The sequence below is a fragment of the Malaclemys terrapin genome, chromosome 21 (genome assembly GCF_027887155.1).
Source record: "Malaclemys terrapin pileata isolate rMalTer1 chromosome 21, rMalTer1.hap1, whole genome shotgun sequence".
In the NCBI taxonomy this organism is placed as follows: domain Eukaryota; kingdom Metazoa; phylum Chordata; order Testudines; family Emydidae; genus Malaclemys; species Malaclemys terrapin.
Window position 1 is genome coordinate 15966551 of NC_071525.1, and position 21957 is coordinate 15988507.

The window sequence follows — 21957 nt, forward strand, 5'->3', positions numbered from 1 at the left end:
GAGAGAGGAAAAGCAGTGAGCCCCATGACTCCCTAATCCCTATATGGCCATCAGCTGTTTTATCTCACCAGCCATTCTTCTTGGTCTTGGTCACTACCAAAGGAGAAAATAAACTCCATTGAATCAGGGATGGAGTGCTCCATTACTCACGGGCAATGGATTTTCGGGAAGAATCTCTTTACCAGTGATTGAGATCTTTGGAGGAGCTCTCAGTTGCCCCGTCCCCAAACTACATTGTAGAAATACCTTTGTAAGTACATTGTCCTCTTAGTAGAGCTGTTCCTCACCCCCTGCCTACCCTATAGTCCCAGTGAAATAGAGAGAGCAAAGTTGAGATCACACTAAACATGTGACTGCTGCATTTTCTGTTCCTAATTCCCTTCTTTTCTCACTCGTGAGAGCATCATAAACTAGAAAAATGGGTCCCAAGCTCCAGATGTGGGCATTCCCAGACTTTGCCGGGGTCCAGGCAGGACACACACCCCTGGCGAAGGAAGAGTTTTTTGAACAGTGCTGCATCCACATTTTCAGAAAGATGGGGGCCCTGTTTCATACATGTACCTGAAACCCTGCAGCCCCCAAAGTACTCTAACCTAGGGCAAGGAGTATGCTCATTGCCAGAATTACCTGATCAAGGATGGATCTGTCTTTTTAAAAGGTGAGGAGGCTTCATTCGGAAAGACAAAGTAGGTTAGGGGCCAAAACATAGCTGCCAATTTGGTGTGGATCCTTGGTCTGGCACTTGATGGAACCTTCATCCTAAATGAAATGGAAACAACAAAATGTTAGGAATGGGTAGGGCACTGGGAGGTGTCTATCGATTTAAGGTTGGAATACACAGTCTGTTTATTATTCTGTTCCTCTGTGTAAAATGACAGACAATATCCCAATGAGTTCCTAATAAGAGTATTTTACCAATAACCAAAGCCATTTATGAACTGTGGGTTTAAGGAATGCTGTGAACAGTAGAGGAGCTAAAGGATTGCTGACTCCAGCATTGAGCAGGAAACCTGAGTTAAAAGGGTGGCTTAATGAGTTTTTGAGGCACCTAAAACTATTATTTTAGGAAGGGATCTCTGAGAGGAACCCAGACATTTAACCACTCAACTGTTAGGGGGTTCAGAAGGAGACATGCAACACTATACACTAAGCAGAGCTGCCTGCAGGATTATGTGTCAAGCTGTCAGTGGCCTACATGGTATTCTGAGGCTTTTTGGCTACACTATGTGGCTCAAAGTCAGACCTTTTCCCCTGTCACTCCCGACCCCCCACTCCCCTCCACACACACACTGTCACTCTGTACAGTGTGTACAATGTAAAACTTTTTTTATCTTCTTACCAAGAATCCACCTTTGACCTTAGGTACTCCATCCTCCACGAATGGGTTCTGAGATCTTAACTGAATAAAAATAGAGAAATGTATATTAGACATTAGGGAAATCTTCCATGCATTTAAAGAGAGATGATCGGGCAATGGGAGTATCTTGTCTTCTGAAAGTGACCAGTGCCAGGTGCTTCAGAAGGAATGAACATTACTGGGCAATTTCAAGTGTTGTACAGTCCCAGCTTCTAGCACGAGAGGTTTAGGATACCTGGAGCATGGGGATTGAGTCTCTGACCAACTTGACTAATAGCGACTGATGGATCTGTCCTCCATGAATTTATCTAATTCTTTTTTGAACCCAGTTATACTTTTGGTCTTCACAACATCCCTTGGCAATGAATTCCAGAGGTTGACTATGCATTGTGTGAAGAAGTACTTCATTTTGTTTTAACTCTACTGCCTATTAATTTCATTGGGTGACCCCTTTTTCTTGTGTTATGTGAGAGGTAAATAGTACTTCCCTACTTTGATAGGTGGATAGAGAGATGTTATGGTGATTGGTGCTCTCTCTCTCTCTCTCTCTCTATATATATATATATTTAGGATCACTGGCTAGACAAACGATTATTATTGACTTGTGAAGACAGGACTGTTTTTCAGGTTGGTACTCATCTCATTAATGATAGGGCAAAGGAATTCATTAAACAATGAGGTGATCTCTGCAGTTGAAGATGGCCTTAAAACTGTTTCCATATCTCATACAATATCCCTCTGTTTAAGAGACTGATTAAGTCCTATTTAGGTTAAGATTCTTTCAAGCTTTTCTTTGTTAGCTTTGTTTTCATTTGGAATCCTCTAGGTTCAAAGTTACAGGAATAATCTATCTAATGCCCACTGAGAACTAGGCTAAAACCCCTGTGGCCCCACAACTCCATTCATAAAAAAACTCACACAGTTCTATTATATTGGGTACATGGAAAAACTCACTTACTTCTGAGGTCTGAATGCCAAATCTTGTATGTACCAAAAACTCAAAATTGCTACAGTATAGCACGGCACCAACTGTCTCTCTCTGAGGCCAAGTTGAGCACTGACTTTTGTTCATTGCCTCAAGAGCTTTGCTTGGGCTAGAGGATGTCACAATGAAGGCTGTGGTGCAATTGCCATGACAACCAGGTGTTAACTCACAAACAGGGGGTGATGTAGTGGCTGTTATAGATGTGTGCATCCTGCCTGCCCCTGCCCTGCCCATTTGTTTATGACTATGTGCCCTCTCTAGAGACTAGCCCAAAAAGATAAATAAAAGCTTCAAGTTTAGGGAGAACTGGTGGTAATTCTCTTTGTGCTCAAGTGACAGAGGCCTATTTTTGGAGCTGAAGATCCCGAGTTCTGCTTCCCATGCTTGGCTAACAGCCAGCGTCTCTGGTGTCTGTCTGCAGTCAGCCCTGGTTCAGTAAAAGTAGTCCATCACAGAAGGTGTAGTTCATCACATGACAGGTAGCTAGAGAGAGGAGGATAGAACAGGTGAATCAGGAGATCTGGGTTCTTTTTATGGTTCCGCTTTGACTGACTGTGACTTGTAGAAATTGCTTAACATCTGTGCCCCAGGGACTGACTCCAGAGAATATTTTGTAGGGATATTAAAGATGGTACTAACAGTGATTCTCCCAAGTGACAGTGACCCCCTCATAATTTGTCCCGCACACTTTGAAATCCAACAGTTTCACCCAGTACAAAAATGTCTTGGGTCTTCTGTTAAAACTTGTAAGCTACTGTCTGTAGAAACCATTGATTATATCTAGGGTGACCAGATCACCCAAGTCAAATATCAGGACGCGGGGGGAGGGGGGAGGGTGATGCGGGTGGGGGCGTGGTGGGGGGGCGTGGCAAAAACAAAAAAACAACCCTTCCTCCACAACTGCTGGAGGGAGGCCCAGGCTACTATCGTGAGGCGGCCCCGGAGTGGGGGCAGCAGGCCCCAGCCCCCCCCGCCCGCTGGTCTCCCGCAGGGGAATGAACGGGGCTGTCCCTTCCCCCACTGCCATGTTCTGCTCCTGCCCTATGCCTTGGAGCTGCTCCCAGAGACTCCTGTTTGCTGTGCGGGGAGGGGAGTAAGGGGGGCTAATGTCAGGGTGTCCCCCTCCCCCCTGCTGCTGCACCCCGCTTACCCCTTCTCCATGTAGAGCAGGGAGGGGACACCGGCGGAGAGAGACAGAGAGTGCTTGGGGCAGCAGCTGCTGTCTCAACTTCCTGATCCACTTCAAAAGACAATGCACTTAAGAGTGGGTCAGCTTCCTGAACGGGGCAGTGTGCATCTCTCTCTCTCTCCCCCAAACAAGGTGTGTGTCTGTCTCTGTCTGCTGTGCTGTCTCCCCTCCCTCCTGTTCGTGCTGCCTTGTGTGAGAGGCTACATTAACAACAATGTGTTAACCCTTGAGGGCTCGGCCGAGTGCTAGTTTAGGGTCACCATCCGGCCGGGTTTCCTCGGACATGTCTGACTTTTTCAGCTGTAAATGGCCGTCCGGGGGGATTTCTAATAAAGTAGAAATGTCCGGGATTTCCCCCTTCCCCTCATGCAGAGTGCGGTGCGGCTGATTGGACGGCTGGGCCTGATTGAAAGCTGCTCGCAGCCACTGGGGCCTCTAGCAGCCAGAGTCCCTGCCCCGCGCCCGCTCCCTCCTCCCCCGCAGAGCAGCGCCCCAGTGTTTGGCTGCACGTGGAGCTCGCAGCTCTCCCTCGGCCTGGGGGGGGCAGACAAGGGACAGGGAACGGGGGGGTTAGATTGGTCGGGGGTTCGGGGGGGGCTGTCAGGAGAAGGGGGTGTAGAGAGCGGTTGGGGCAGGTGGGGGACAGGGAATGGGGGGGTAGATTGGTCGGGGGTTCGGGGGGGCTGTCAGGAGAAGGGGGTGTAGAGAGCGGTTGGGGCAGTCAGGGGACAGGGAACGGGGGGGTTAGATTGGTCAGGGGTTCGGGGGGGCTGTCAGGAGAAGGGGGTGTAGAGAGCGGTTGGGGCAGGCAAGGGACAGGGAACGGGGGGGATAGATTGGTCGGAGGTTCGGGGGGGCTGTCAGGAGAAGGGGGTGTAGAGAGCGGTTGGGGCAGGCAAGGGACAGGGAACGGGGGGGTTAGATTGGTCGGGGGTTCAGGGGGCTGTCAGGAGAAGGGGGTGTAGAGAGCGGTTGGGGCAGGCAAGGGACAGGGAACGGGGGGGTTAGATTGGTCGGGGGTTCGGGGGGGCTGTCAGGAGAAGGGGGTGTAGAGAGCGGTTGGGGCAGGCGGGGGACAGGGAACGGGGGGGTTAGATTGATCGGGGGTTCGGGGGGGCTGTCAGGAGAAGGGGGTGTAGAGAGCGGTTGGGGCAGGCGGGGGACAGGGAACAGGGTGGTTAGATTGGTCGGAGGTTCTGGGGGGGCTGTCGGGAGAAGGGGGTGTAGAGAGCAGTTGTGGCAGGCAGGGGACAGAGAACGGGGGGGTAGATTGGTCGGGGGTTCTGGGGGGGCTGTCGGGAGAAGGTGTAGAGAGCGGTTTGGGCAGTCAGGGGACAGGGAGCAGGGAGACTTAGACAGGAGGTGGGGTCCTGGGGGAAGTTAGGGTGGGGGGGTGTCTCAGGAGAGTGCAGTCAGGGAACAGGTAGGGGGTAGGGGAATTCCGAGGGGGGCGGGAAGTGGGAGGGGGCGGGGCTAGGCGGCACCCCGTGTCCTCTTTTTTGATTGTTGAAATATGGTAACCCTATGCTAGTTCATCATTTAGCAGCAAGGCATTCCCTGGGAAATATCCCTCCCTCTTCCTCCCTCTAACTTCACCACCTCAACCAAGCTTCACAATCATCATAGCTGTGAACAGTATTAAATTGTTTGTTTAAAACGTATACTGTGTGTATATCTATATAATATATAGTTTCTGTCTGGTGAAAAAAATTTCCCTGGAACCTAACCCCCCCTATTTACATTAATTCTTATGGGGAAATTGGATTCGCTTAACATCGTTTAGCTTAAAGTCGCATTTTTCAGGAACATATCGACAATGTTAAGGGAGGAGTTCCTGTACACTTTGCGCCTAGAAAGTGATGGCCATTCATATGTAAGCATTTGTTAACAGTTATTGCATCATGGCATCTGAGATTATTTCTTGGCATCTGTTAACTTTTAGTACCTTCTTGGATATGTAGAAAAATAGAAACAATAAAAAATTCTATTTGGACAATTCCTAGCAAGGCAGCAACACAATGGAGGATTGTGAACAATCCGGACAAGAAGGGCAATAAAGAAAGCAGACAAAGAAATGCAAGTGTGATGGGGTGTTCACCCCACACTTTCCTTGAAAGGGTTAATGCAGACTGAGAAGAGGGCTAATTAACCCACTAGGCCACAGCGGAGAGGAATCAGGTGACTAAGCAATCCACTGATTGAATGAGGAAGCCAGCTGAGGAGGGGATTATAAAGGCTGGAAATTGGCAGCAAAGGAGGGGAAAGTCTGTAGTCACTCCCTGGGAGAAGGGAGGTGTGTTTGGGCTGGCAAACCCAGTGAGAGGAGAAGCCAGGACAGGGCTCAGGGAAAGGCAGTAAGGCCGAGAAGGGAACAGGCTTTGATTGCTGGCTAGAGGGTCCCTGAGCCAGAACCAGTGTAGCGGGCTGGCCCGTGTTTCCTTGCCAGCCATTGACGGAGTGGCACTCCAAGAAGCGGCGGCTCCGGACACCAGCACTCCAAGCGCGTGCCTGCAGGTCGCCGTGGGGGCAGCAGTCAGGCTGCCTTCGGTGGCATGCCTGCGGGAGGTCCGCCGGTCCTGCGGATTTGGCGGCAATTGGGCGGCGGGTACGCCGAAGCTGTGGGACTGGCGGACCTCCCGCAGGCATGCCTCCGAAAGCAGCCTGCCTGCTGTGCTTGGGGCGGCAAAAAAGTTACAGCCGCCCCTGACTACAAGGCAGTGAATGGGAAGACTGCTTAGGACTGCTGAAGGAAGACCGGCTCTCTTCAATATCTTCATTAACAACTTAGATATTGGCATAGAAAGTACGCTTATTAAGTTTGCGGATGATACCAAACTGGGAGGGATTACAACTGCTTTGGAGGACAGGGTCATAATTCAAAATGATCTGGACAAATTGGAGAAATGGTCTGAGGTAAACAGGATGAAGTTTAACAAAAACAAATGCAAAGTGCTCCACTTAGGAAGGAAAAATCAGTTTCACACATACAGAAGGGGAAGAGACTGTCTAGGAAGGAGTACGGCAGAAAGGAATCTAGGGGTTAGACCACAAGCTAAATATGAGTCAACAGTGTGATGCTGTTGCAAAAAAAGCAAACATGATTCTGGGATGTATTAACAGGTGTGTTGTGAGCAAGACACGAGAAGTCATTCTTCCGCTCTACTCTGCACTGGTTAGGCCTCAGCTGGAGTATTGTGTCCAGTTCTGGGCACCGCATTTCAAGAAAGATGTGGAGAAATTGGAGAGGGTCCGGAGAAGAGCAACAAGAATGACTAAAGGTCTTGAGAACATGACCTATGAAGGAAGGCTGAAGGAATTGGGTTTGTTTAGTTTGGAAAAGAGAAGACTGAGAGGGGACATGATAGCAGTTTTCAGGTATCTAAAAGGGTGTCATAAGGAGGAAGGAGAAAACTTGTTCACCTTAGCCTCTAAGGATAGAACAAGAAGCAATGGGCTTAAACTGCAGCAAGGGAGGTTTAGGTTGGACATTAGGAAAAAGTTCCTAATTGTCAGGGTGGTTAAACACTGGAATAAATTGCCTAGGGAGGTTGTGGAATCTCCATCTCTGGAGATATTTAAGAGTAGCTTAGATAAATGTCTATCAGGGATGGTCTAGACAGTATTTGGTACTGCCATGAGGGCAGGGGACTGGACTCGATGACCTCTCGAGGTCCCTTCCAGTCCTAGAATCTATGAATCTATGCAATAAGGACTGAGTAAGGATGTAGTAAGAACTGAGTAGGAAGGACTGAGAAGGCATCTAGTAAAGAATGATTAACCATGTAGTAAGGACTCAGTAACCAAGTAGTAAGGACTGAACAGCCACATAGTAGGGACTAAGGCCCAGCTTTACGAAGGTATTTAGGTGGCCAATGTTGCAGAGAGGCCCAAGTAGGACTTACCAAGTCTTACACAGGTTAGGTGCCTGCAGCTCATGGCAGGTCAATGGGAGTTAGGCACCTAGCTCTGGCACTTTTGTCAAGCCCAAGAGGCACCTACCTGCATTCAGGTGTCTAAATACCTTTGGAAATCTTGGCCTAAGTAGACGTGTAGTCATATAATTATCATCCCTAGCTCTTAGTAGCCTTTGTCATCAGTCAGTCTCAAAGTACTTTACAAATGAGGTATGGTGGGGAAACCGAGTCACGGGGAGGGTAAGGGACTTGCCTATGGTCACCCAGAAGGCCAGTGGCAGAGTTGGGAATAAAACACAAGTCTCCTGAGGCTCTGTCTAGAGGCTTTATCCTCTCGTGAATGACAAGCCAAAATACAGAGACTGTAGTAGAGTCTGTGTCACCATGTGGTAGGGATGGAGTAACCGTGTAGTAGGGACTGAGTAACTGTGCTTCCCCGCTCTTTGAGCTGTGGTCAAGTGAAAAATTCTCTTAGTTCCCCAGAATGCAGCTCCTGGCCAGTAACATGTTATGCCCCACGGTGTCTCGGCAGATCACAAAGATACTCATGGGCATTGGGCAGGTAGCTTTCGGCATCATCTTCACCCTGGCGAAATGAGCACCAGCTAATAGCGATACATGTGGGGACCCCCTTTTGGACAGGGATCCTGGTAAGTCCTAGTGGTGGGGGCTTCGGGGTGTGTGTGTGAAAAGAAGGAGGACATCGTCTCCAAATCCTCACTGTAGCGTGGTTTAGCCAGCCAGCACCGTGCCCTGAACCCGGCTTCCCGGAGCATGGCCAGTGGTCTTTGGAAGCCCAACTGGCACAGCCAGGGGTGGCAGAGTGGTGACTGAGGCACTGGCTGTGGGGCTTGGAGAGCCCCCTGACCTGCCGCTGACCTGCTGGGTGAGCTCGCATGTCCCTTCTGTGAGTCCTCCGGGTGGCCACTGGCTGTGTGTCTGTGCAGAGCCCCGACCTATCACAGGGGCTTCTTTGGTCCCCATCCCGCAGCACCTGGACCCCTCCCCCATCTTCAACTGAGTCCCTGTGGGGCAAACAGAGCCTCTGGCATGGGGGGAAAGGGAAGAATGTAGAACCCAGAAACCCCCTGGCATGGAAGGGAGGGGAAGTGGGGGACACATAAGACCTTTGGCATGGTGGGAAGGGAGCCTCTGGGATGTGTAATGAGCTTGAGTAATGTATGACCTCTCCCCCTCCCCCCCCCCCGCCATGTATTGATCCTCACCCTGCCTGTGAGGGAGGGAGTGCCATTATACCTAATGCATGGAGGGGAAACTGAGGTACCAAGCGAGTGGGGTGCACTGGGATGGTCTCACCTGTTGAGTGAAGAGTGGGCGGCAGCTTTCACCCATCTCTGCTTTTCCTCCAGTACATCCTTTCGGGGTTCATTTGTGTGGCGGCTGCCAAGAACCCCAAGATCTCACTGGTAAGGAATGAGGTTTTTGTCCCCTGTTTTTTGAGCCAGTTGGAATATATTGGGGTTTCCCCCCAGGGAAAGTTAAATGAAACATGAAAAATTTGGGGGGGAATTCACTGCAAATTCCAAAGGAAAATTTTGACTTTTTTCCCAACATTGAAAATTCTCATTCAAAAACTGCCCAAACGGATGAAAATTGAAACATTTTACTCAAAAACTGTCACAAAAGGAAGAATTTCCAGGGGGAAATTGCCCAAAATTGAAAAATTTCAGCCCAAAACAGCCACCAAAAATTCTCCCCCCCTCCCAAGTTTTTTCAGACGGAAACAGCAGCCCACCCCAAACAGCTAAAAACGGCCAATTGACTGCCAAAATTTGCCCAAGAAAGAGCAAATTTGTAGCTGGAAGGTGCTAAAAAGTGCAGGGAAAATGAAAAATGTCTACTCAAAATTGCCCCAAAGCCCAAAACGTTGCTACTGAAAACTGCAGCGAATGGCTGAAAGCCACCCGTTTCGGACTGAAGATTGTAACGAGGAACAGAAGAAGAGCTCTGGAGATCAGGCTGGCTTGCCTCTTTCCCCAGCGGAAGCTGGGATCTCACCCGCCTTGTCTCTCTAGACACTAAAATCTCCGCCGACCTGCTGTACCGTGGAGACTGGGCACAGGCCGAGGGCGTCTGGAGGGGTGCAGGATTCAAGGGCAGGAGGGTGGCTGGGGGGATGCAGGGGTGGGAGGTGTGGGGTGCGTGGATGACATAGCTGGGCCTCCTGGCCCCACGTCTCTGACGCCTTCTCTCCCAGGTGAAGGCCATGCTGGCTATGAATACCCTCAGTGCCAGAGTGGGCATCATCCTCTGTTCGCTCTCGTTTATCTTCTACTACCCGCACGGAACCTACCAGTGGATCAAGGAGTCCAAGTCCTGCGCGCCGATCTCCCGAGTGCCTGCGGTGAGTCCGGCCGCCCCCCGGGCCTGCCCAGCTCTGCCCCGCGAAGCTGGGGGCACTGGTGCTATCTGTGACCCTGCTCATCAGGCCGTGGCCCAGGAGTTGGGACTGATGCCCTGAACGCCATTAGGGGGCGCCATGCTGTAGAGATGGGGCAGGGGCTCAATGAAGGGCACAGCGCTGCAGGGAGCAGGGTGGGAGGTCCCTAGCGGGCGCCATGCTGAAGGGAGCAGGGCGGGAGGATCAGCAGGGGGCGCTGTGCCGCAGGGAGCAGGAGGCTCAGCAGGGGGCGCTGTGCCGCGGGGAGCGGGAGGCTCAGCAGGGGGCGCCGTGCTGTGGGGAGCGGGAGGATCAGCAGGAGGCGCTGTGTGTATAGTCAGTCAGTCCCTTGTGGATCTCCCCTGGCCAAGATACCATGCCCGGGGTGGCCACGATTCTCCTGGTCTTCACCATCCTGGAGTTCTGCATCTCCATCTCCGGTGCTGCCTTCGGGTGCAAAACACTCTGCCGGGACAGCTACAGCGACATGGTGACAGCCTCTGTGCGAGGGGCTGGGGGGCTGGGAGCCAGGACTCCTGGGTTCTATCCCAGGCTCAGAGAAGGGAGTGGAGTCTAGAGGTTAAAGCCAGGGGTGAGGACTCCTGGGTTCTATCCCTGAGTATGTGAAAAATTTGTCATAGAATCTCAGGGTTGGAAGGGACCTCAAGAGGTCATCTAGTCCAACCCCCTGCTCAACCCCAACTAAATCGTCCCAGCCAGGGCCTTGTCAAGCCTGACCTTAAAAACCTCTAAGGAAGGAGATTCCACCACCTCCCTAGGGAACCCATTCCAGTGCTTCACCCCCCTCTAGTGAAAAATTTCAGGTTTCAGAGTAGCAGCCGTGTTAGTCTGTATCCGCAAAAAGAACAGGAGTACTTGTGGCACCTTAGAGACTAACAAATTTATTAGAGCATAAGCTTTCGTGGACTACAGCCCACTTCTTCGGATGCATCCGAAGAAGTGGGCTGTAGTCCACGAAAGCTTATGCTCTAATAAATTTGTTAGTCTCTAAGTGCCACAAGTACTCCTGTTCTTCTAGTGAAAAAGTTTTTCCTAATATCCAACCTAAACCTCCCCCACTGCAACTTGAGACCATTGCTCCTTCTTCTGTCAACCCATCTTCTTTTTAGGTCAGTTGACAGATGTAGGAACCGCCCCCGCTCCCCCCGCCCGTACTTCCCTAGGGGAGTTATTCCATGAACAATTTGTGTCTGTGCACTGCCCTATAGGGCTGCATGGGAATGTGGGGAGATGGAGGGAGGAGTAGGGGCTACAGGGGAATGTGGGGGGGCAGGGGAGTGGTTGTCCCAAGGGCTGTCCCTCATGCTCTCCTCCTGTCTCTCCCTCCAGTCTGTGGTGATTTATCAGAACATGGGGCCCCAGCTGTCTTCGCCAATGACCCCCCCAAAGCCCCACCCCCTTACCAGGACACCCAGACCCCCTGAGCCGTGCCCCACGCCAGCTGCCGGCCGACCCCAACCATTGCGAGCTGCTGCTGGCCCTACAGTGGCCCCCAGGGGGCAGCGCAGCGTCTGGGTCAGCATCGTGGCTGCTGACAACCGGGACTCGCTCCTGATGGTGCCATCTACACTAATGGTGTCACAGCTTCCTGCTGCGGATTTAAAGAGACAGTGCGAGACTACAGTGTGGAAAATTACAGCTTCTTTCTTTCTTTCTTTCTTCTCCGCTGCCGACAGGATCTGATTCCTCTCTGCTGCACATTCACCCCTGATCTCCCCACACCTAATAAACGTGTTTCATACGAACGACCAGCCCCAGTTTCTGCCTCTCTTATTCATCAGGGTCCCTAGACTTGGTGTAGGGACAGGGGCAGCCAAGGCACAGCCAAAATGCTGGACCTGGGGTGGGCACCTGAGAACAGGTGAGCTCGGTGCGTGGCACAGGCCCGCGGCGCAGAGAGAAAGGCAGTGAGCTGAGAACAGGTGAGCTCGGGGCGTGGCACAGGCCCGTGGCGCAGAGAGAAAGGCAGCGAGCTGAGAACAGGTGAGCTCGGTGCATGGCTCACACCCGCAGTGCTGAGACAAAGGCAGCGCGCTACGTGCTCTAAAATCCACGTGGGAACTTGGATTGCCTTGAGAGCTGGTGTTCCTCTTGGGGCTACAGGGTAGGTTTAGAGCTGTAAATCTTGGGCAATTTGAGCGAGGGGTTCCCGAGAGTCACCCCTCCCCCAAGAAAACAGCTTTGCTTAAGGTTAACAGATTCTCCCCATTCTCTTTGCACCCAGACAGGGGTCAAGCCAGGGGTTGGTTCCTGCCCTGAGCAAGCTCAGTCACTCGCCATTTATCCCGGCTAGTACGTGGCACCAACCTGCCCCTCGAGGGAGCAACGCTGAGCCCGGGGTTCACCTGAGAGCCTGCCCCTGGAGACGGGGGTGTGGTTACCAGGCACGTGCCAAGGGAATGATGCGGAGCCGGCGGAGTCAGCACGCCCAGCTGGGCTGCCAGCCGGGCCGAGCTCCCCGAGCTGGTGGAGGTTAAAGGAGCATGTTATGGGCATGAAACCTGAGCCAGCCCCAGGCGCTGGCAGTTCCAATACAGGCATGGACTGAAATCGGGGGGGTGGGGGAGTAAACCTGTTGTCCACGCCCACAATCATACAGCAGGTAACGGCTCTGCCCCCCAATGTGCCCCCCAGTCCCTCCAGTGGCAACAGCCCAGTTAGGTGTGACTTGGCTGGGAAAAGCTCCCTACATAAGAGCTCAGACTGAAAAGAGTGACAGGGATGTTAAAAATGGAAGAAGGACCAGCTGGGAGAGCAGGGGGCTGTGGGTCAGGAGTGAGGGCCACGGCCGAGCTGCTGAGGGGAACCCCAGGGCTGGGATAGCCAGGGCTGCAGGTTGCGAGTGAGGGGCACCGGCAGAGCTGGTGGGTGGTGTGGGGTGGGGCAGAATTGTCCAAGATCTGAATCTCACCCTCCTTTGATCTCCCTGCAGCCACCACAGGGTCTGGAGGCTCCAGTTCCAGCAGCACGAGCACAACCGCTTCAGGTAGGAGAAACAACCAGCCCCCACCCCCATCCCACCACCCCAGAGGCAGCCGCATCTCGGTGCTAGGCAAGGGCTCCCTGGGTAACCAGCCCCAGAGGTGGCTGCATCTCATGGTCGGGTGAGGGCTCCCTGGATAACCAGCCCCCCACATCCCACCCCTGTTACCAGATTTGCCTGTTACTTTGGGGTACGCTCATTTATTAGGGTTACTCTTCTGTGGGGGGGGGGTGTCAGTAATTCTATCAATGTACTGCTTGTGTCACTTGTGTTCTCATACAGAGCTCTACTTCTCCTTTCTGCAAGTTCCCCGGGACCTAGGTTCCCCAGGGCTGGGTTCCTCCAGCCCCAGAATCAGACACACGCACACACAGACACACACAGACACACAGACAGTCTGAGCGGACTGGGTCAATCAGCACTTTCAAGCTGATCCCCTCTATGTCCCTGGACTCAGCAGGCTGGGTCGAGCAGCACCTCCGAGCTGTCACCCTCCTAAGCCACAGGTTCAGCACATCCCTATCCCCACTTCCACGTTACAATCGTTCCGGTCGGAACCCACTTGATGAGCAAACCCCACAGGATTTTTGGGCGCTGCAGGGATCTGTAGCTTAGGTCAGAGGGGCGTAGCTGCAGAGCGAATGGGGAAGCCAAAAACACAAAAGAGAGAGGGAGGGAAGCAAACAGCTTAACCATAAAAGTTATTTATTGCCAGGTAGTAACAATACAAGGGGAGCCAAACAAAGAAAACAGTGACATTATTGAATCTAGCTTAAATTTGATTACAAAAGTCAGGTTTAGAAAACTATAAGTGATCACACAAGTCAGGGTCAGAAGGCTACACCTAGAGAGAGAGCTGGGTTCTCGCCACTCTGTGAAGCTTGAACCCGTCGGGGGTCCCAGGTGGTGGTGGTAGGGGAGGGTCCAGAGTGCTGGAGACAGGCTCATAGACTCATAGACATTAAGGTCAGAAGGGACCATTATGATCATCTGGTCTGACCCCCTGCATGCTGCAGGCCGCAAGACCCTTCCCTGTACTCTACCGTTGAAGTCCCCAGTCCTGTGTTTTAGTGACTTCAATCGGCTGAGACCCTCCTGCTAGTGATCCCTGCCCCATGCTGCGGAGGAAGGCGAAAAACCTCCAGAGGCTCAGCCAATCTACCCTGGAGGAAAATTCCTTCCCGACCCCAAATATGGCGATCAGTAATACCCCGAGCATATAGGCAAGAGTCTCTAGCCTGACCCTTGTTGGCCATTATGTTGTTCATGTACCATTGCTTGGTTTTCCTTGGCTACTATGTTTTATCATTAAACCATTCCCTCCATAAACTTATCCAACTTAATCTTAAAACCAGACAGGTCCGTCGCCCCCACCGTTTCCCTCGGAAGGCCGTTCCAATATTTCACCCCTCTGACGGTCAGAAACCTTCGTCTAATTTCTAGCCTAAACTTCCCCCCGGCCAGTTTGTATCCATTCGTTCTCGTGTCCACATTAGTACTAAACTGGAATAATTCCTCTCCCTCCCTTGTATTAACCCCTCTGATATATTTAAAGATAGCAATCATATCCCCCCTCAGCCTTCGCTTTGTCAGACTAAACAACCCAAGCTCTTCTAATCTCTTTTCATACGACAGGTTTTCCATTCCTCTGATCATCTTAGTCGCCCTTCTCTGCACCCGTTCCAGTTTGAGTTCATCTTTTTTAAACATTGGAGACCAGAACTGCACACAGTACTCCAAATGAGGTCTCACCAGCGCCTTATACAACGGAAGCAGGACCTCCCTATCTCTACTAGATATACCTCGCCTAATACATCCCAAGACCGCATTGGCTTTTTTCACCGCCACGTCACATTGCCGACTCATAGTCATCCTGCGGTCCACAAGGACCCCTAGGTCCTTCTCCTCTTCCGTTACTTCTAACCAATGCGTCCCCATCTTGTAACTAAAATTGTTATTATTCGTCCCCAAGTGCATAACCTTACACTTTTTACTATTAAATTTCATCCTATTTCTAATACTCCAATTCACAAGCTCATTCAAGTCTCCCTGCAGAGTATCCCTATCCTCCTCCGAGTTTGCAACTCCTCCCACCTTCGTATCATCCGCAAACTTTATCAGCCCACTCTTGCAATCTGTCCCGAGGTCAGTTATAAATAGATTAAATAAGATGGGTCCCAAAACCGAACCTTGAGGCACTCCACTAGTAACCTCCCTCCAACCCGACAATTCACCCTTTAATACGACCCGCTGCATTCTCCCCATTAACCAATTCCCTATCCACCTCTGGATTTTCATATCGATCCCCATGTTTTTCATTTTAACCAATAGTTCCTCATGGGGTACTGTATCAAACGCTTTACTGAAATCCAGGTAAATTAGGTCCACCGCATTTCCCTTATCTAATAAGTCCGTTACTTTCTCAAAGAAGGAGATCAGATTCGTTTGGCACGATCTGCCCTTCGTAAAACCATGCTGTAATTTATCGCATTTGCCATTAACTTCAAGGTCCTCAACTAGTTTCTCTTTCAGAATCTTCTCCAGCACCTTGCACACTACTGATGTTAAACTAACAGGCCTATAGTTACCCGGGTCACTTTTTTTCCCTTTCTTGAAAATAGGAACCACATTGGCTATTCTCCAGTCTAACGGGACTACCCCCGAGTTTACAGATTCATTAAATATAGTCGCTAATGGGCCTGCTATTTCCCGCGCCAATTCCTTCAATATTCTCGGATGAAGATCGTCCAGTCCACCCGACTTAGTCCCATTAAGGCGTTCTAGTTTTGTTTCTACCTCGGATGCGGTAATCCCCCATCCCGTATGCCCCTCTGTAACGGTGCTAGTATCCCTAATACCTTCATTGGCCTCATTAAACACCGATGCAAAATATTCATTGAGATATTGCGCCATGCCTAGATTATCTTTAATCTCCTCTCCGGCTATAGTCTTCAGCGGTCCCACTTCTTCTTTCTTTGCTTTCTTCCTATTTATATGGCTGTAAAACCTCTTGCTATTACTTTTAATTCCCCTCGCTAAGTCCAACTCTTCCCGGCCTTTGGCCTTTCTCACTCTATCTCTACATTCTCTAACTTCGCTAAGGTAAGTTTCCTTACTGATCCCTCCCCTCTTCCACTCTTTGTACGCTTTCTGTTTTTTCCTAATCGCCCCTTTCAGCCGGTCGCTCATCCAGCTCGGTCTAAGTCTCTTGCTTAGTAATCTTTTTCCCTTTTTGGGGATACAGGCCTCTGACAGCTCTTGCATCTTTAACTTAAAGTAATCCCAGGCTTCTTCTGCCTTTAGGTCCCTTAATACGTTTGCCCAATCCACTTCCCTTACCAGTCCCCTTAATTTGTTAAAATTGGCCTTTTTAAAATTATAAACCCTAGTCTTTGACTTAATTCTGGTACTCTTTCCATTTAGTTTAAAGCGAATTAGCTCATGATCACTGGAGCCCAAGTTGTCCCCCACTACCACTTCCTCAACAAGGTCCTCACTACTTACCAGAATCAAATCTAAAATGGCCTCCCCCCTCGTCGGCTCAGCTACCACTTGATAAAGGAATTGATCCGCAAGCACATCTAGGAACATCTGAGCCCTATTATTGCTACTAGCGTTTGTTCCCCAATCGATATCCGGGAAGTTAAAGTCCCCCATAATTACACAGTTTCTATTAGTATTTACCTCCCGTAATACATTAAACAATTCCTTATCCATATCCAGGCAGAGCCCCCAGCACGATCAGTCAGGAGAAGACGTCTCAATGGAACTGATGCAGATGTTGGATCCATGCAGCAGAACACTTACTTGAGCGTGGGTAGGGGTTTTTGTAGGGAAAGAGCAATGGTGTCTGGGCCAGGGGGTGGTGTCCTTCATGAATCAGACAGGCTGGATACTGCACCCTGGTTCCCCAAGAACATAGAGCTGACAGGTAACACCCCAGAGGCGGCCGCATCTCGGGGCTGGGCGAGGGGTCCCTGGATAACCCCCCCCACATGTCCCACCCCAGAAGCAGCCGCATCTCAGTGCCAAGCGAGGAGTCCCTGGATAACCAGCCCCCCCATACATCCCACCCCAGAGGCGGCCGCATCTCGGGGCCGGGCGAGGGCTCCCTGGATAACCAGCTCCCCTGTGCCCCATCCCAGAGGCAGGTGGGGGGGAGAGCAGGTCTTAGCTGGGGTCTCTGGATCCTTTGCATCCCAAAGCTTATTCTTTCTAGGCTCCAAGAGGCCTGTTACCCACAGAGAGCCCGGGAGCTCAGCCAGATCAGGTGAGTGCCCTGGGGCCGGATCGGAGCCGGAGCCCCCCAGAGGGGAAAGGTCCCTGCCCCATTCCTCCCCTCCCCACCCCCGAGCTGGGCATTTGGGGTAATTCTCTCTCTGCCCCCGCAGGAGCCGGCCAAAGCCAAGAGGAAATCTTCACTTACGGTGGGTAGCAGCTGTTCCTGCCTCGAGCAGCAGGGGGTGCTGCTCCTCACCTCACTCGACTCACAGTCGCCCCCTTCCCTCCTCCCTTCCAGATTACCACTCCCTGCGCAAGTGGGGCCTGAGAGCCTAGGGTTACCATTCGTCCGGATTCTGCCGGACATGTCCGGCTATTTTGAGTTAAAAATAGCATCCAGGGGGAATTTGTAAATGTCCGGATTTCCCCCCCATGCAGAGCGCGCGCGCTGACAGGGCAGCCGGCCGGATCGTGCCACTCACACGGGGCTCTGGCAGCCAGAGCCCCTCCTCCGCTTCCCCCTCCTCTCCCCTGCCACTTGAGACCACTCCCCTCCTCTCGCTCCTTTCCTCCCCCTCCCTGCATTCGCAGATCGCCGGCCGGCCGTTCGCATCGGGCCTCCGGCAGTCTGGAGCTCCTCCCGCTCCCCCTCCCCTGCTGCCCAGCGTGCCCCCTGCAGCACTCTGTTCTGAGCGGCACGGTAAGGGGGCCAGGGGTCGGAGAAGGGGCAGGGAGGTTCTGGAGGGGGCAGTCAAGAGACAGGGAGCAGGGTTGGATGGGTCGGGAGTTCGGGGGGGGCTGTCTGGGGGTTGGGGGTGTAAGGTTTTGGGTAGTCAGGGTACAGGTAGGGGGTAGGGTCCTAGGGGGGCAGTTAGGGGACAAGGAACAGGGAGGCTTAGGTAGGGGGTGGGATTCTGGAGGGCAGTTAGGAGCAGGGGTCCCGGGGGGGGCAGTCAGGGGACAGGGAGCAGAGGGGTTTAGATGACTCGGGAGTTCTGGGGGGGGCTGTCAGGGGGTGGAGAGTGGTTGGATGGGGCGTGGGAGTCCCTGATGTCTGTCTGGGGGTGGGGGTGTGGATAAGGTTTGGGGCAGTCAGGGGACAGGTAGAGGTAGGGTCGTAGGGAGCCAGTTAGGATGGGGGGAAGGTCTCAGGAGGGGGCAGTCAGGGGACAAGGCCTTTCAAAGTTGATAGCTCTGTTACCTCTTCTTCTAAAGAAAGTTTTGAATAAAATAACAGTTTATCTTTTACAAGAGCTTTGAACATCTCTTTTTATTATGCATTCAAAACAGTGCAGTTTTCCTTTAATCCAGCCCTGCAGGAAGCACTCTCCAGTCAAACAATACCAAAAGCACAGGTGCTAACTCATCCCCTTCCCATTCATTAACCTCAGCCAGGTGTTAATTTCAGTGTTAATATAATTGAGGGTGTGATCCAAAACCCACTGAAAGCCATGAAACTCCTTTGATTTACTTCAGTGTGTTCTGAATTAGATAACAGGTAATAGATTTAAAAAATAATTAAGTGGCTATTATGAGGTAGTCAGCATTGAGATTTTTACTCTAAAGAAATCTAATATGATTTAATAGAAATGTTTCCACACACAAATACAAACAATTCAGAGAATGCATGTGTTTTTAATGTAAACGGTCCTTTGCAATGTTTATAACCCTAACAATTTTGAGTTGCAAGAGAACCAGAGAATGAAATTGACTGAAAACAAGGAAAATTAACTGATTGATTATTTTCTAGATAAATGCAACATGTAAAGAGCATACCCTTGAAAAGTAAATTAGATTTTTAAAACCCTCTTACTTTCAGCAATCAAAGATGTAACACAGGGAGAAGTCAACATTTTTAATGACTTCTTAGCTGACAGTGGTTTCTAATATTACTTTCAGGTATAGCAAGATACAGAGGTGGATTACATACCAAAACCACCTTCAAAATAAACCTTTGAAAATGGTTTTAAGATCTTGTCACTGAGCTCTTGATTTGACACCTCCCCCACCACCAGCTTTAAAAACAAAACAAAAAACTGAATTGGGATCAAACTTGGATGTTATATTTATTTTTAAATATCCACACCCGAATACAATCTTCAGAGCCTGATCCTGCAAAGAGAACTGCAGGGGATGGCCACCCTACACCTGAGGTGAAAGACCAACTCCACTGAAGTCAATAGCAAAACACACATCAATGGGGCCAAGATCTCACCCTTTGGCTTCAGTGGGTTCCAGGTGGGTGTGAGTTCTTTTTTCAGGACTGGAGAATCATATCTAAAATTAATATGCTATTTAGCACTTCCCCCTCTAGTCCCTTTGTTTTGCTCTTGTTTCATTTTGTTCCCCCTCTCTCATTTTCTATTAGAGTAAATGGATTGAATGTCTGTTTAAAAAGGATTATAGGGTGGAGGATCAAGAGAAGCCTGGTCAGGGCAAAGAACCTGCAATGTTTGGACAAAGCCCTGAGCATTAGGGACAATAAAATGAATAAATTATACCAGGTGCTACATTACCTGACCCCACAATATAATTGTGGGAAGGGCTATTGGCAAGGTTATAAGAGATACAACCATTGCTTCCAAAAGCAGGCAATGTTTTATATTATCTTAAAATGAATCATTATTCCTGTTTCTAGCATTAGCATAGTTCAGCTTCACTGAAACTTCTGTAGCATGTATTCATGATTAATATTATCACTTTCCCCTGCGACTCAGTCTATACTGGCATATAGAAGCCCAGTAATTCACCACCATGTTCACTGGTGTAGCAGCAAGACTGGGGTAGCAAAGGTCTACTTCTCTACTAGAAGCACTAGTTAAGGCATTTTACCACCGAGTCATATAAGTCTACTCTGTCAATTTAAGAATTATACCTCTGTCTGAATCTTATAACCTATTGTTAAAGAAATTATTCAAACTGAAAGAGATGAGAAAATGGGGAGGGAGGGTGTTGTTTCCTTTGTACATTTGGTAGACAACACCTAATAGAATGAAACTGACTCTTTCTCCTGTAGAAGCAGTTAGTGCCTGATCTTGCATCTGGGCGTGCTACTGAACCTGACTATATAGATGCAGGGGCCCACATTAATTGAGCTGAGTGCAGAATTAGGCCTTAGACACTGTCCCCATTTTGCTTGTGTGAGTCTTTTATGGGGAAAGACAAATATTTCGGGTGTACTTTTTAAATTTCCCTCTGAACAGAAGATTAGTGAGCGGCACAGTTACATGGAGTTGAGGTGAAAATCTCCTCAGAATTTGTCTGCAGTGGAGGCAGATTTGTGTTGGCTCCAGTAACATACAGTACATTAGCAGCAGAACAATGAAGCAGGCATTCCTGGAAAATATATTTGGATGCAGTGTTTAAGTAAGGTACATAGAACATGGCAAAATGGTTTACAGTTTTACTCACACACGCAGAGCTGGTACGTAGCTTTTTCCACAATTTTCAACTTTTCCTTGTTTTTTTCCCCACAAGTTTCAACTATCCCTGCTCATCTGTGTCAATTCCATGCAGATCATTGGCTCGGTCCTCTTCCCATCTCTTATTTGGCATTAAGCTCTCCATGGAAAAGGCATCACCTCTGGAACAATAGACTTGGGTGTGTATTCTTCCAATCGAATGGCTAGTCTGTCAAAAGTCTTTCTCCTGGAGATTTATATTTCTCTCTCTTCTCTTGCCCCAGGTCATTCACAGCCTGGAAGGACGTAGGATATAGTAGCCAAGTATCCTGCTATATCGAAGGTGAAGTTGTCATGTGATGGCTGCACTGGTTCCCCTTTGTGCTGGCGACCAGAGTCACATCTATGATCTGTAGGAGACATGCAGTCACCCATAAAACACTTTGGAAAACATTTCATTTAGAGACCGTATTGCTTCAATATCAGATTTCTTTCTCCTCCCTTGTTTTTTAACTCCGGGGGACATAGGGTGTTTGCTAGGTAGAGGTCCTGCTCACTTCAAGTCATAATCACCTGTGATACTGCCATTAATTGCTCTGCATTTGATGATGTCACATCACAGACAGAATTCTGACTCTCAACTCTTTCTATACATTTACCAAAGTTGCCAACACTGGTTCTACTCCACTGGGAGCTCTAGTATAGATGGGGCATTTTGTATTTCTGTTGTTTGGGAGGAGGTTTGGTTGTTTTTGAGTTTTAAGACACTATATATTTCAGGCTTATTCTGAGCAGAGGTAGATGACATGGCTCTTAAAATGGCTGGCAGCAAATGACCCATCCACATGAGGGCTCGCCCAGTGTTGCCATGCTGATGGAGATGGAGATTAATGTGTGTAAAAGCTGGTCTGCGCACAGAATTTACCTTGTTTTAACCAAAGGGGTTTTAATCTGATTGGTTTGCACAAATTCAGTCCAATGTAGACACACTTATCAATTTAAAACTGATTATAACAACTTACCTTGTGCCTGTAAAGCCTTGGCTGAACACAAAAGTTGTACCACTTTAATTATACCATTATAACTACGTCCACACTAGGGGGTGTAGTGGTTTGCCTACATTAGTAAGAAATTACATCCCTACTGATTGTAGCTCAAGCCTAACTTGTTTCAAATCCATCAACCCTACCCCCTGTGGACAGTTCCATTGATTTAAGACACTCAAACTGATTTATCTTAAGGGCTGGTCCACCCTTCAAATCTTATTGAAAAGCTCCTCTTCAGATACAGCAAAAACTAGAGCAGAACAAGGCACCTTTATACTGATATAACTGCATTTCCACTAGGGGAATGGTACTGTTTAACTCTCCTGGTAGAGTTAAAGCACTACAACTTTTTAGTGTAGACAAGGTCTAAATTGAGTACAAACTGATTTAAACTAAGATGATTTAAGACACTCTTAAAACTGTGCAGAGATGCTCTTAA

The 21957-nt window shown here is 49.8% G+C and overlaps 1 pseudogene; it reads left to right on the forward strand.

Moving 5' to 3' along the window:
* Nucleotides 1–43: 43 nt before the first annotated feature.
* LOC128827350 (uncharacterized) lies at nt 44–20879 on the forward strand (annotated as a pseudogene).
* The last annotated feature ends 1078 nt before the right edge of the window (nt 20880–21957 follow it).